The sequence below is a fragment of the Mustelus asterias genome, chromosome 6 (genome assembly GCF_964213995.1).
Source record: "Mustelus asterias chromosome 6, sMusAst1.hap1.1, whole genome shotgun sequence".
Taxonomy (NCBI): domain Eukaryota; kingdom Metazoa; phylum Chordata; class Chondrichthyes; order Carcharhiniformes; family Triakidae; genus Mustelus; species Mustelus asterias.
In genome coordinates, this window is record NC_135806.1 from 59,225,265 (window position 1) to 59,241,723 (window position 16,459).

A 16,459-nucleotide genomic window follows, 5' to 3' on the forward strand; every position below is an offset into this window, starting at 1 on the left:
GAGTTGGAGGGCTCCGGCCTGCCTTGGGTGTCCTGCTGTGAGGCAGGTGAACCCTCTGAGCCTGTACACCCGAAGGTGATGTCACAGGCAGAGGGGATTGGTTAGGGACACTGTTATAGGCACCAGGCTGGATGGCCCTGAGGTCTCTATCTGCTGGTCTGCCTCTCTCTGGGTGGCCTAGCACCCCTGGCTCACTCACTGACGATGAGGAGCACCTGGAGGGAGGTCAAGATGCCCTGCCCCCCTCTCGCCTAGCCACTGATGAATTCCACCAATGCCTGTGGCAATGGAGTGTAGGTCTGAGCACAAATCCAGCAGGATCTTCTAGACCACGTCTCCAAGGAGGTTGCCACCCTTCCCATGGAAACCTTGAGATGCTTGCATGTTCAAGCCATGACAACAGAGAGAACACGGACAGACTCCTCCATTCTTCACCCTTGCCTGTCGATTGCTTCTCACAACTCTCCCTGATTTTCAGCTATCTGCTGTTGCATCTACAGCATCTGTGACATGGCCGTTTCCAGGGGCTCATGATCAGACTCGGACTCGGACTCAGTGTGACTCTGGTGGTAGCTACAGCATTGATGGATCTTTTTCCAGTGGCTCCTTAGCTTCCACATCTGAGGTAGTCTGCAGGCTGAGATATATGTTGGCTCTGGAGGTCTGCCTGGACATGCTGGTGCCTGTAAGAGAGGGGAGAGAGATTTAGTTCATCAACAGACAGAATAAAACATTGCATGTCGCTCTGAGAATGTCAGGATATGATGAACTCATGGAGGTCTCATCCGTACTAGCTTGTGGGAGATACCAATCACGCCTTCCTCACAGGAGCGATCTCCTTTCTCACCCATCCTCCTCAAATTTGGTTAATGCCAGGATGTCCCTCCTCCAGTCCGGGATCTCTCCTTGTTGTAGATGAACTTGGTCTGCATGAAGGCAAGTGGATGGATTATGATGCAGTACGAAGTCTCACAACACCAGATTAAAGTCCAACAGGTTTATTTGGTAGCAGGAGCTTTCAGAGTGCTGCCCCTTCATCAGCTGAGTGGAGAGTTGGGTTCACAAACAGGGCATATATAGACACAAACTCAATTACAAGATAATGGTTGGACTGCGAGTCTTAACAGGTAATCAAGTCTTTACAGGTACAAACAATGCAAGTGGAGAGATGGTTAAGCACAGGTTAAAGAGGTGTGAATTGTCTCAAGCCAGGACAGTTAGTGAGATTTTGCAAGCCCAGGCAAGTCGTAGGGGTTACAGATAGTGTGAATGAACCCAAGATCCTGCTTGAGGCCGTCCTCGTGTGCGGAACTTGGCTATCAGTTTCTGCTCACCGATTTTGTGTTGTCATGTGTCTTGAAGGCCGCCTTGAAGAACGCTTACCCGAAGATCAGAGACTGAATGCCCTTGACTGCTGAAGTGTTCCCCGACAGGAGGCGAACACTCCTGCCTGGTGATTGTCGAGCAGTCCATTCATCCATTTTCGGAGTGTCTGCATGGTCTTGCCGATGTACCATGCCTTGGGACATCCTTTCCTGCAGCGTATCAGGTAGACAATGTTGGCTGAGTCGCAAGACTGTGTATCGTGTACCTGGTAGATGGTGTTCTCACGTGAGATGATGGCATCCGTGTCGATGATCCAGCACGTCTTGCAGAGGTTGCTGTGGCAGGGTTGTGTGGTGTCGTGGTCACTGTTTTCCTGAAGGCTGGGTAGTTTGCTGCGTACAATAGCCTGAGATTGCACAGTTGTTTGAAGGCAAGTAGTGGGGGTGTGGGGATGGCCTTGCCGAGATGTTCGTCTTCATCGATGACATGTTGAAGGCTCCAGAGAAGATGTCATAGCTTCTCCGCTCCGGGGATGTACTGGACGACTAAGGATACCCTGTCCGCCGTGTCCCATGTTTGTCTTCTGAGGAGGTCAGTGTGGTTTTTTGCTGTGGCGCGTCGGAACTGTCGATCGATGAGTCGAGCGCCATATCCTGTTCTTATGAGGGTATCTTTCAGCATCTGGAGGTGTCTGTTGCGATCCTCCTCATCCGAGTGGATCCTGTGTATACGGAGGGCTTGTCCGTAGGGGATGGCTTCTTTAACGTGTTTAGGGTGGAAGCTGGAGAAGTGGAGCATCGTGAGGTTATCCATACTCAGATGCAGAGGATCGCAACAAACACCTACAGACGCTGAAAGATACCCTCATAAGAACAGGATATGGCGCTCGACTCATCAATCGACAGTTCCAATATGAAAAACCACACTGACCTCCTCAGAAGACAAACATGGGACACGGTGGACAGAGTACCCTTCGTCGTCCAGTACTTCCCCAGAGCAGAGAAACTATGACATCTTCTCCGGAGCCTTCAACATGTCATCGATGAAGACGAACATCTTGCTAAGGCTATCCCCACAACCCCACTTCTTGCCTTCAAACAGCCACACAACCTCAAACAGACCATTGTTCGCAGCAAACTACCCAGCCTTCAGGAGAACAGTGACCACGACACCACAACACTGCCACAGCAACTTCTGCAAGACGTGCCGGATCATCAACACGGATGCTATCATCTCACGTGAGAACACCATCCACCAGGTACACGGTACATACTCTTGCAACTCGGCCAACATTGTCTACCTGATACGCTGCAGGAAAGGATGTCCCGAGGCATGGTACATTGGGGAGACCATGCAGACGCTACGACAACAGATGAATGGACACCACTCGACAATCACCAGACAGGAGTGTTCCCTTCCTGTTGGGGAACATTTCAGCAGTCACGGGCATTCAGCCTCTGATCTTCGGAGAAGCGTTCTCCAAGGCGGCCTTCACGACACACAACAACGCAGAATCGCTGAGCAGAAACTGATAGTCAAATTCCGCACACATGAGGATGGCCTCAACTGGGATCTTGGGTTCATGTCACACTATCTATAACCCCCACGACTTGCCTGGGCTTGCAAAATCTTACTAACTGTCCTGGCTGGAGACAATTCACACCTCTTTAACCTGTGCTTAACCCGCTCTCCACTCACATTGCTTGTACCTGTAAAGACTTGATTACCTGTTAGGACTCGCACTCCAACCATTATCTTGTAAATTGAGTTTGTGTCTGTATATGCCCTGTTTGTGAACACAACTCTTCACTTACCTGATGAAGGAACGAGACTCCGAAAGCTTGTGCTGCCAAATAAACCTGTTGGACTTTAACCTGGTGTTGTGAGACTTCTTACTGTGCTTACCCCAGTCCAACGCCGGCATCTCCACATGATGATAAAGTATCCATGAGGCAATCAGTGTTGCTAATATTGTGTGAGATTCCTGAGCAGCACAACCCTTTGAGTGCATAATGAGAGTGTGAGATTAGAATGAACCAAAGGTTGACTTACCCTGGCGGAGCAGATGTGATCATCCATCCTCTTCATGCACTGTATGGCATTTCTAGGGCATGACCTCTCTTGCAATCGCCTCCCAGGCCAGCAAGGGAAGGTTGGTAGGCTTCCTAGAACCATCCCTGGAGTAGAGAACATCCCAATGTAGGCGGACACCATTGATGAGGGTCTCCAGGAAGTCATTACTAAACCTCAGAGCAGCTTTCTTCCTTGATGCGGCCATCTGGAACGTCGCCTTCACGAAGCATGTTGGAGAGAATGAATGTGTGTTCAGGTAGCGTTTAAATATGGCACCCAAAGCTTCGATCCCACTATGTGACAGCAGGTGAACAAATCAGTTCCCAAAGTGTCACGTGATTCGGAGCGATACGCACCAATACATAATCAGCTTTCGCCCTCAAGTGCAAAATCAGGTGTGATTTACCAGCCTGGCACCCAGCAGGAAACACACCGCAGAACCTGCCCACCACGACACTTTGTTTTAAAAATGGAAGTTCCACCCTTTAGATTTTCCACTGGAGAATTGTGATTTTCAACACCTCAACATCATTTTCCTCCCAAAATGCACATTTTAGGCAGGAGAGTTTTTATTTCTCTTTGTTGCACACTCATGACTATAATTGTGTTACTGTGCCACCTAGTGGAATCACATTATATTGCACCTAGCAAATGTCACTGCTGACATTTTTTTATTTTGTTCATGGGATGTGGGCATCACAGGCTGTTGTGCCAGCATTTATTGCCCATCCCTAATTGCCCTTGAGGCAGTTAAGAGGCATTTCTGTGGGTCTGGAGTCACATGTAGGCCACATCAGAAAACATTGGGAGATTTCCTTCCTTAAAAGACAGTTAGATGATGATAAAGTATCCATGAGGCAATCATGGTTTTTACGACAAATCAACAATGGTTTCATGATCGTGATGAAACTTTTAATTTCAGATTTTTTATTGAATTCAAATTTCACCATCTGCCCTGGTGGAATTTGAACGCAGGTCCCTCCAACTCGATTTTCAAGTTTGCTGATGACACCACAATAGTGGGTCGAATCTCAAACAATGAGGAGACGGTGTCCAGGAAAGAGATAGAGAATCTGGTGAACTGGTGCAATGACAATAATCTCTCCCTCAGTGTCAACAAAACAAAGGAGATAGTTATCAACTTCTGGAAGTGTAGTGGAGGACATGCCCCTGTCTACATCAATGGGGACGAAGTGGAAATATCGAGAGCTTCAAGTTTTTAGGTGTCCAGATAACGAACAACCTATCTTGGTCCCTCCATGCGGACACTATTGTTAAGAAGGTCCACCAACACCTCTACTTTCTCAGGAAACTAAGGAAATTTGGCATGTCCGCAACGGCTCTCACCAACTTCTACAGATACACCATAGAAAGCATTCTTTCTGGTTGTATCACAGCTTGGTATGACTCCTGTTCTGTCCAAGACTGCAATAAACTATGAAGAGTCGTGAATAAAGCCCAGTCCATCACTCAAACCAGCATCCCACCCATTGACACTGTCTACACTTCCTGCTGCCTTGGAAAAACAGCCAGTATAATCAAAGACTCCACGCACCCCGGACATACTCTCTTCCACCTTCTTTCATCGGGAAAAAGATACAAAGGTCTGAGGTTACGTACCAACTGACTCAAAAACAGCTTCTTCCCTGCTGCCATCAGACTTTTGAATGGACCTACCTCACATTAAGTTGATCTTTCCCTACACCATAGCTATGACTGCAACATTACATTCTGCACACTCTCCTTTCCTTCGCTATGTACGGTATGTTTTGTCTGTTTAGCGTGCAGACTTTTCACTGTATACTAATAAATGTGACAATAATAAATCAAATCAAAGAGTATTATCCTGGGTGTCTCTATTACTAGTCCAATTATAATATCACTACCTCCCCCTAACTTGAACTTTGTAGATAGCATTGAGTAATCATTAAGGCACTTAGGAACATCCTGACGTCATGTAAGGCACTATCTAAATAGAGAATCACCTTTTAACCACAGAAGTGTTTCCTAATTTCACTCCTGAAAGCTCTGGATTGGATTTTTAGACTATCCCCTGTCCAAAACTCCCCAAACAGTGGAAGTAGCTTTTCCTTATCTAAACTACTTGTTCTTGTTAATATCTTAAAAATTTTGATCAGAACTTTTTAACTTCTAATACAACCTTAGTTTTGTAATCTCTTTTTAATTCTTGGAGTTCAAGCATCATTCTAGTCAATCTATCCTGCACTCCATCCAAGACCAAACACTCCTTCCTAAGTGTGGTGCCCAGAACTGTCCACAGTGTTTCAGGAATGGTCTAACCAAGACTTCATAGCTAGAGCATGACTCCTACTACTTTGTGTTCTTGTCCTCTAGATATAAAGGGCAGCATTCCTTTAGCCTTTTTGACTATTTTCTGTACCTATTGATGAAATTTTAATAATCAATATGCCTGGATCCCTAAGTATCTTTGGACCTCCACTGTTCCACCTTTTCACCACTTTGAAGGTACCTATTCTATCTTTTTTAGGTCCAAAGTGCATGCCCTCACGGAAATCAATTTGCCACAGCTGTGACCATTTACTTAATATCTCTTTGTGATTTTAAACTTCCAACTGCACTGCTTACAATGCTGGCTGTCTTTGTGTCATCATAAGACTTGGATAAGTGCCCTTCTATTCCATCATCTAAGTCTTTAAAAAATACGATAAATACTTGATATCCTAACCAGATCCTCATGGAACACTAGTTACCAATTTATAAGTCGACCTTCAATGCCAAAAACATTCCTCCTAAAAACAAGGGTCAAGATATATGCCCACTATAAAATGCGAACCGCTGGTCTTGGTGTAGGGTGGTCGCTATTTTAAAATGTGGAAAAAACCCACTGGAAATTCAAATTAAGTCAGTGTGACATATTCTATGAGGTAATTCTGCAAACATGCCTTTAGCCCCAATCAAAATGTTTTTAAAACTGTCAAATTAATTATCTTGGCATCCAGCTTAAAAAGTTTATCAAATTCATTCTGAGTCACTTTGACTATGGCATCATCATATAGATCCCACTCTGGATCAGATTTTGTGCTTTCATTGGGTGTCCATCAAGTTCCCATGGATTGCACCTCTTTCTGCAGCATTGGTGGCAGCGGCTTCTCTTGACAGCTGCAGTTTTCACTGGCACACTGACATCTAGAGACAGTGCAGGTAAGCCCAGAAAACTCTGGGTTGTGGTTGGGCCCATCGTGGATCGGCCTCCTGCTGCCAGTCCACTTGGCACCCTCCAGCTGGAGACTGGTCTTTTTGCTGTTGCTGTACTGGTGCCTAATGCACCTTCCCTCTGCTCCACACGGCAGTCCAAGAGGATTGAGTAGATCAGTCCCATGCCATTTGGTGTCTCCCTTTATCATGTGTGCACCTGCAGACAAATTCCCCATTGTCCTTGGCCTTATCAGTTCTCCTTGATTCTGTGGCTTTGAGCCTCGCTCCACAGGTCCTGCTAAGAGGCCACAACCACAATTGGAAACCCCCCAGTTCTTCAGAGCTGACCCACTGGTTCTTGGTCCTCAGCTCCTCAAAGCCCATCTGCTCATTCTTGACCCTCATCTAGCGGCCTCCAATCATAATGTGACAATGGCCTCCTCTCCCCTTTCTTCCAATGATCCAAAAATACTGAAGTCAGTTCTGATATGGCTGATTTCCACAGATGAGTCTGAGTCCTTGACTTGGTTGTGCCATCCTTAAGTGGTTGGGGATCTGACAGCCTGTGATCCTTGTGGGCTTGATGAATTAGATTGCAATTAGTCACATTTAAATGAGCATTAATTACCTGCATAACTACTACAATTGACATGTTGCCATGTTGTAGTGGCAATGCTGCCATGGAGGATTCTCGCTGCTGGAAGAATGCTGACCCAATGTCTCACAGTCTGGGTTTCATTCCAGCATAGCCTGTTCTGATTCTGTGACCTCTTGCAATCCACTGAAGTGGACCATGATCAATACCATAAAGTCATTATGACAAAGAAGGAAGCCATTTTGCCTATTGAGTCCATGTCAGCTGTCTGATGAGCAATCCAGTCAGTCCCAGTAACTAGCTCTATTCCCATAGCCCTGCAAGATTATTTCCCTCAAGTGCCCATCCAATTTCTTTTTGAAATCATTGATTATCCAAGCTACCACCATCTTCCTGGACAGGAGGAAATTCTTACTCAGATGTTGAATAAGCAGTCTGATAATTAGCAACAGTGGAGGAGTTGAGAGAGGTGGTGGTGGGGTAGAGCTGGGTATCATCAGTTTACATGTGAAAATAAATAATGTGTCTTAAACTGATGTGAAATAGAAGGTGGGGGAAGAGGAAGAAAAGCCATTGTTAGTGATTTGATTGACAATAGGACTGGAGCCAGACGAAAGGAGTCCCATCCAGCTGGATGTCACTGAAGAGGTGTTGGAGGAGGATGGTGTGATCAACGCTGTCACAGGCTGCAGACAGTGCAAGAAGCACGAGGAAAACATTTTACCTTTGTCTCACACACCTAGTATATCATTTGTGACATAATCAGATACAATGCATTATAAAGACTTCCTTAAGCCTAATATTAAATATGTTCTGTCTAATTATAAATTGAAGTTACAACAAAACAAAGGCCATTCAACTCAACTGGTTCCATGCCAACTTTCATTTCATTTTATCAGCGTATTATTTTGTTACTTTCTCCCTCATGTACTTAGTGAGCTTCCCCTTAAGGCGTCTGAACTACTCCACGTGATAGGAGTTCCACATTTTAACTACTTTTGGTTTCTCCTGAATTCGGTATTGACGTATGAGTGACTATCTTATATTTAAGACCTTGAGTTTTGGACTGCCCACAAGCCAACACCAATCCTCTTTTCTGGGAACAGAGCCCAACCTGTTCAATTCTTCCTGATAGTTATTATTGCTCGGTTCTCATATCTTCATTGTTGATTTGTAGACTGGAACTGTGCATGGTATTATATCAGAGAACCAGTGGAACTATTTTCCTGGGAAGAGAGAAAGGTGGGGGAGGGGAGGGGGGCTGGAAAATAAATATGAAATATAAAACAATTCAAAAACAGAATAGTGGCTCCACCATATCCATGATAGATACTTTTAAAAAATACATATGGGATCTAATTCTAGAAAGATTTTTTTTAAAATGAGTGCCTCATAATCTCAGCAGAATATTGCATGCTGTTAATTGCCTGCATACTATATACAGGTAGCCTGTAATTATAATAACATCTATCCACAAAGCAATTATTCTTCATAGCTATATTAACCTTTTATATTGCTGAAGGGCATTTTCTATGTCAGCATGCAGTTTTTAATCTACTTAATTTTGTTTTCTTTTAGGTTTTCTGACAGAAGGATCAACCTATCTTCAGACTTCTGTCAAGCTTTCCTCTGCAACTGCCCATCAGCAGGTATGCTAAAGCATTTAAGACTGACATGTCCTGCAGTATTTCCTCCTTGTAGAAGAGCAGTTGGTGCCCAATTAGTAGCTTTCTCCAGTAGTATAACCAAGATTAACAAACAGTCAGGTGAATCTCAGGTATTTGCATAGGAATTACAACAAAAGAAGGAAAATAGAACACAGATGACGACTGTGGTGTGCAGGCTTGGTCATCCCTCTAAGTATCCCATCATGGTAACTCACATAGCCAGTCATATAGATATGTAACTTCAGGTGCATACAGATTGTCTTTAAAATTAATTTATTCTGTTTTCCAGTGCGCTGTTACTGTGCCAAATATAGATATGCTGTTTGAAGGATTTAATTTTGTGCTGTGCATTTATTTTTAATTGTATCCCATGTGTCATTCAGCAGCTGAGGAAGCAAATGGCAAACCACTTTCAAGCATCTGCCTATGCCATGGTGAAACCATGTTCTTGAGGGTACCCAAGGCCAATGGGGACTTGACGAAGGGTCACCTAGACTCAAAACATTGGCTCTACTCTCTCTCTGCAGATGCTGTCAGACTTGCTGAGATTTTCCAGCATTTTTCTGTTTTTGTGCCAATGGGGACTTGTCTGTAGATGTCTTGATTTCCCCTAATTCTGTGGAAAAACACTTGACCATGTTGCATTGCTGGCCCTTTGCAACATATATTATGTACCTTAGTGATTCTGGGTTAAAATGCTGCTGCTATTGTTTTGCTCTTCAAATGTACCAGTCCAAAATCAGCAGGAATAAAAGGCTGGTTTTATTAGCTTGATAACTTTATAACTGCTCCCCTTCTCTGGTGAGACCTAGAAATAACAAGAGTCACATTCTGTAGTGTGCAGATTTGGGGTAGCAATAGCAGCTTGTTGGTTAGTCCATATCTGCTTTCAGTATAAATTATCTGATGTGCTGGATATTAGTTATGTATGGAACTAGTTTGATCATTATCAGATAATGATTGCTGACCAATTGTTAAAGTGATCATCTTCTACTGTAGCAAGGCATCAGCTTTGGACAATCACATACTGTGCCATTGAAAACCAATCATGTTCCTGCAGGGAAACACCAATTGGAAGGCGGGAAGTAAATTGTTCCGGACCCTTCTGATTTTAAGCAATTGCCCAGGGAGAAACATACCGCAAATGTAATTTTTGTGGTCGCCAGCATTCTGAATAATAATAACTTCTATACAGCACCTTCACTGAAGCGTCCCAAGTTTCTTCACAGGAACAATATAAGACAAAATATGACATCAGGCTACATAAGGAGATATCAGATCAGATGACCAAAACCTTAGTCAGAGGGGTAGGTTTTAAGAAATGTTTTAAAGCAGGAAAGCAAGGTAGAGAGGTGTGGACAGATGAGGGAGATATTCCAAAACTTAGGGCTTGGGCAACTGAAGACATGACCACCAGTAGCGGCTAGAGAGAGATTAAAATCAGGAATCCTTATAAGGCCGGGACTAGAGGAGCACAGATATCTCAGAAGGTTGTCGGGGTGGAGGATATGGAGGGATTTAAAAACACCGATGAAAGTTTTAAAATCAAGACTTTACTTGACAGGGAGCCGGTGCAGATCTGCATACACAGGGGTGACTGGAACGGTACAAGCTTAGACACATTCTAAACTTTAGATGACTGCAGGTTTACAGAGGGTGGAATGTGGGAAGGTAGTCAGGAGTGCTGTGGAATAGCCAGTTCTAGAGTTCAGGTAAGCAGGGATGAGGGGACAATGATGGAACATTTTTCAACTTTTCACACTCACTGCCTACTCTTCCAAGTCAAGCGTAGTAAGAATTGAAGCAGTGTGAAAGTTTTGGGCTCTATACTCAACCTCCACTGTTGTGCATTGTTCTAACATTTCACTATAACTAGTCTTCTATGTAGTATTTTTTTAACACAGTAAGAGTTTTAACAACACCAGGTTAAAGTCCAACAGGTTTATTTGGTAGCAAATACCATTAGCTTTCGGAGCGCTGCTCCTTCATCAGATGGAGTGGAAATGTGCCATTGAGAACCAATCATGTTCCTGCAGGGAAACACAAATTGTAAGGCGGGAAGTAAATTGTTCCGGACCCTTCTGATTATAAGCAATTGCCCAGGGAGAAACATACCGCAAATGTAATTTTTGTGGTCACCAGGATTCTGAATAATAATGACTTCTATACAGCACCTTCACTGAAGCGTCCCAAGTTTCTTCACAGGAACAATATAAAACAAAATATGACATCAGGCCACATAAGGAGATATCAGATCAGATGACCAAAACCTTAGTCAAAGAGGTAGGTTTTAAGAAATGTTTTAAAGCAGGAAAGCAAGGTAGAGAGGTGTGGACAGATGAGGGTGAAAATGGTATTTTTTTAAACCATGTGAGTGCCTTTGTGAAGGATTATGAACATCTTTATGCTGTAGACTCATGATTATAAAAGCTGGGCTGTATATGTGCTATTGAAGGGTCTGTTCTGTAGAAAGGTCACTTAGATCCGAAACATTCACTCTGTTTCTCTACACAGGTGCTGCCAGACCTTCTGAGTTTATCCAGCAATTTCTGTTTTTATTTCTGTATTTGTGCTTAAATAGATTTAGGATTTGTAGCTGACTGTCTGTGTGGAGTTTGCACATTCTCCTCGTGTCTGCGTGGGTTTCCTCCGGGTGCTCCGGTTTCCTCCCACAGTCCAAAGATGTGCGGGTTAGGTTGATTGGCCATGCTAAAAATTGCCCCTTAGTGTCCTGGGATGCGTAGATTAGAGGGATTAGCGGGTAAAATATGTAGTGATGTGGGGGTAGGGCCTGGGTGGGACTGTGGTCGGTGCAGACTCGATGGGCCGAATGGCCTCTTTCTGTACTGTAGGGTTTCTATGATTCTATGATTCTAAGGCACCTTCGGGTCTAGAATTTAGAGCAGATCTTTGTGATGAGAGGACAGTGTATAACCACTCTATCACTAGTTGACCACATTCCTGTTTCTCTTTCCTGCAAAAGCCTCCACCATTTGGTTAAAACCATGCATTCTGATTGCAACTGCATTTTAAATCATGAGCAATATTAGTTTCCAGTGTGTAGCCACATCTTTAATCCTAAATCCTGTCTTTCATTCCATTCCTGCACATGCAGGGAAAGCTTTACTGATAAACAGTGTCTGTGAAAATTTCTCTTCTTGCTACCAATCTTCCATTTCTGCTCCTTAGCTGGAAAATCCATCTCTACTTCAGTTGATGTATGTGAGATCAATGCCTCAACTTCTACTAAGCATCAGGATAAGTGCGTCACTGATATTCCCAACATGATGTCTTTGTGGTTTAATGCAGTCTTAACAGAATTTTTGTGAGAAATACAGTGAAGAACGTCATGGTTAACATGAATAGTTCTTTATATTCCTTTGCTGTCCCTCACGGCAATGCATTTGTCAAAAACACCTGCAACCAACGATCCAAGTGTAAAAGAGAAGTGTGCTTTGATTGTTCTCCTTGTAACTCAAGACTTTTTCACAGCTTGGTTATAGCAGAGAAATGGTTGTTCAGTCCATCATTTCCGTGCCAGCTCTTCAAGGAGCAATTCAGCTAGTTTCACCCCCCTGCTTTTCCCTGTGGCCTGCATGTATTTTCTTTTCAGGTGTTTATCCAATTTCCTTTTCAAAACTCTGATTCAAAGTTCCTCCTCCACATTCTCAGGCAGTGCAATCCAGATCGTAACCACTTGCTTTGTAAAAAAGGTTTTCCTCATATCACCGTTCATTCTTGTGCCAACCACCTTAAACCTGTCCCCCTGGTTCTCAACACTTGCAGTTTCTCTTTATCTACTTTGCCTATACTCTTCATGATTTTGAACACTTCTATCAAATCTCTTCTCCCTGTTCTAAGAAAAACTATGTAATTGAAGTCCCTCATCTCTAAAACTATTCTCATAAATCATTTTTGAGCCATCTCTAAAGCTTTTACTTCCTTCCCAAATTGCAGTGTCCACAATTGTGCACAATACTGCAGATGAAAGCTGAACCATTTTTAAAGGTTCATCATAATTTCCTTGCTTTTGTACTCTCGACCTCTATTTTTAAAGCCAAAAATCCCATATGCCTTTTTATCCACTTTCTCAATCTGTCCTGCCTCTTTCAATGACTTGTGCACATACATCCCTGAGTCTTTCCGTTCCTGCACACACTTTATTCTCTCTTCTCATCCTTCCTACCAAACTGTACCATTTTACACTTCTCCAAACATTCCACCAGCCTATGTCCTCTTGAAGTCTGCCTCTTAAATCTATCACTATTCTACTGTTGATGGGAGAATTATCTTGAGCTGAATGCTTGTAAACTTTGAGCAAAGGAACACTTCTACATGAGGGCTGGAGCTATATAGGGCATTCTACTACCTCACTTACATTTAAGATGTTGTCAGAAAATAAGACAGTGTGAAGGACATGGAATAGTAAATGCCATGAACACTTTGTTCACTACATTAATGTTAAATTATCATTCTTTTACATTTCTCTCAAGGCAATATTCATGAATTTTTTTCTGCACTGCTTTCATGTGAGGAGTGTTATGGAGGAGGCATTGACAATCTTCCCCCCTGTGATGATACTGTGCCTTAAAGAACTGTATCTATATCATGTTTCTTGTAAGGGGCATGTTTAAAATTCAGCTCTATTTTACACAGTGCTGATTTGTTTGAGCACCAGGCAGCTCACGTGCTGAGAATGCAGGCTACTGATTGATTTTAGCTAGGGATGTGTTTGTGTTACTCTGAGTTAATGCATTTTCATTTATTTGGTTTTCCCCTGGGGTTTCAGAATAGGGTTTTGATTAGGTTGATTGACAGAGACAGTCATGTGCTTAAGGGGAGGAGCTAAGCTTATGGAGAAAAGCAGGCAGTTACTGCCCGGTCTGAAAGAAGCAAGAGGTGTCTCTCTCTCTCTCTCTGGAGGCTGCTTTTTGGGACCTGCTTCGAGAAATAGGCCTCTCTCTCCAGAGGTGTTCTGGAGGCTCGAGGACTGTATAGCACATAAACCTGTTTGTTGCTAACTGATTATGAAAAGGGGGTTCAAGTCTATTAGAGGAATATTGCTTGAATTGGAACTAATAGAGATCGGATTGAAAAAACATTTTCATTCGTAAAAATACATTTCTTATGTTTGCATTCCTTAACTAAAAGTATAACAACAAACATTCCATTCAAGTGCACAATTCCTTACAACAACAAGCATTGAAATTCATAGCCCTGCACCAGAGTCGAAAACCATTTGTAGCCGTTAATCATAGAATCCCGACAGTGTAGAAGAGGGCCATTCAACCCCATCGAGTCTGCACCGACTCTACGACAGCATCCCACCCAGGCCCTATCCCTATAACCCCACCTATTTACCCCACTAATCCCCCTAACCTATACATCTTGAAACAATAAGGGGCAGTTTAGTATTGCCAATCCACTTAACCTGCATATCTTTGGACTGTGGAGGAAACCAGAGCCCCCAGAGAAAACATATGCAGACATGGGGAGAACGTGCAAACTCCATACAAGGCAGTCACCCAAGGCTGGAGTTGAACCCGGATCCATGGTGCTGTGAGGCAGCAGTACTAACTACTGTGCACCATGTTGCAGAATCAAACTGATTGCATATCCGATGGTTGACATATGGATGGTTGACAAATCAGTCATGCAGCAGTAACCCAACAATGGAAGCCTGCAGGCTTATGTCAACAGACAGAGTGAAATAGCAAGCAATCCTTTTAATGCTCCAGGGATTTTTTTTCCAAAGAGGCTGAACTTTTAAATGCCTTGACAGCCCCCTTTGACAGATACTTCTGATAGTTCTGGCAATTAGTTTTGATAATTGATTTTGACAGGTCTGTTGACAGTAATGAGTTCATGATTTTAACATTTCCAAGGGCCATCTAACCTACTTTGGAGGCCAAGGTGTCCCAGGACCAGATCCAAAGGTGCACCTTGCCTCTCCAAAGGGTACCCTGGCCATCCAAATGAATTCAGAAGTTCAAATCTGCTTTTACCCGGTCTAATCTGCACACTTCATATTTCACTTTCCTGGCAAGCCAAAATTCCACTTCAGTGGAGGCAGCTGATGATTTAAATGGCGAACTGTCTCTTTAAAACATACATGCGCAAAATATGCCCTGCCCCAATCCCACCTCCGCGAAAATGAAAAGAGCCATGTTCGGGGACAAGGCTTTAGATTTTTCAGCATTTCCACTATTTTCACATGACGGAGAGCCTCCCCGTCGTGGTGAAAATCTGGGCCATGACGTCAGTGCAGTGCAAGTAGAGGTGATTCATGCATAGCCCAACTTTGCAGTTAGCTATATGTGTTGTCAGAAAAATCTGCTAATGCTTGTCAGTTCTGCAGCTCAGTCAACTCACTAACCTCTGCAAATACACATTCAAAAGGGAATAACATATCGCAGGAAATAACATTGATAAACTACTCAAATAAAACTTGAATGATATTATCAGTGTCATCACAATCCTGATAGCTTGTCTTGCAATACACTGTAAATTACATTTATTTTAAATGCAACTTAACATATGAAACATACAAAAAATAGACCAGCTGGTCCATTGAGCATGTTCCATTCAGCCATGTTGCATCTCGGTAATATCATCCCCAATCTCCTGAGAGGCAAAATGAAATATTTTTTTAAATCCTAGACGAATTAAAGGCAAAATTAATTCACCGAGTGGTCCCAGGTACAGTCAAAAATGAGTTCCAATGATCATTTAATATCACATATCGGTGTTTATGGATTTCTGTCCTGGTTAATAAAACAGATCACAAGCTGCTCCAAAAATTGGTGTGAGCTACAAACAAGTGGTTGACTGCTCCAGGATTTGAATCACAGTCAAACTTTCATTTATTTCACCGTATGCTGATGGGAATAGAACTGCTAATAGAACATGTTAATGTTTGTCCTTTACAGCACTGAAGAGATGTGACTGGTCCATTAGTTCCAGAACATTGTAAATACAACAACACTATAAGAATTGTTGATGCTTAAACCAAACCTCAGCATTTGTACTTTTGTGGAGCTACGGTCTCAATATTTTGTATCAATTTAAAAAAAACACATTGAGTGCTGCCTAACACAGGCAGCGTTCATGTCTAAAATTCCATCCCTTGCTAAATTATGGTTGCTGAAAATGCATTCATCTAGGGAAAAGCATTTTTAAAATGATTTTAATGGGACCTGGGTGTCGCTGGCTAGCCAGCAATTTTATTGTCCATCCCTAATTGCCCTTGAGAAGGTGGTGGTGAGCAGCATTCTTGAACTGCTGCAGTCCATGTGGTAAAATGCATATTCTGGTTAATTCAGTGGCACCCAGCAGTTTCTTCAACTCTTCCTGCACTCTCAGCCATCAATTTTGTGAGTCATCTGACTTTGCTGTTGATATAGTACCTAATGCAAAATGAGTTTTTAAAATTTAACCAGGTCTTTGTATAATCAGGCTTTGCAGATTTTCTATAAAGTCTAACTGTGATTTTGCATTAATTACAGGGCATTTATTCCAAAGACTAATTGTCAGGTTTTTGAAAATAAAACTGATATTTCAGGAGTTACTAGTGGTGAAATAAAAATAGATTTCCAAGTGATTGCTTTGTAAAAGAAAATAA

General features: G+C 42.9%; 1 protein-coding gene across 7 annotated transcripts in view; it reads left to right on the plus strand.

Annotated features, from left to right (window-relative positions):
- The window catches only part of LOC144494877 (guanine nucleotide-binding protein G(I)/G(S)/G(O) subunit gamma-7), a 262,401-nt gene that overhangs the window by 61,775 nt on the left and 184,167 nt on the right, over nt 1-16,459 (plus strand). For 6 of the 7 annotated variants that reach the window (XM_078214365.1, XM_078214366.1, XM_078214367.1 and 3 more), the window contains exon 2: nt 8,750-8,820. The exons of the other annotated variant lie outside the window; for it this stretch is intronic. The gene's annotated coding sequence lies outside the window, so the exon portion shown is untranslated. The remainder of the gene's footprint in view (nt 1-8,749; nt 8,821-16,459) is intronic. 7 annotated transcript variants of the gene reach the window in all.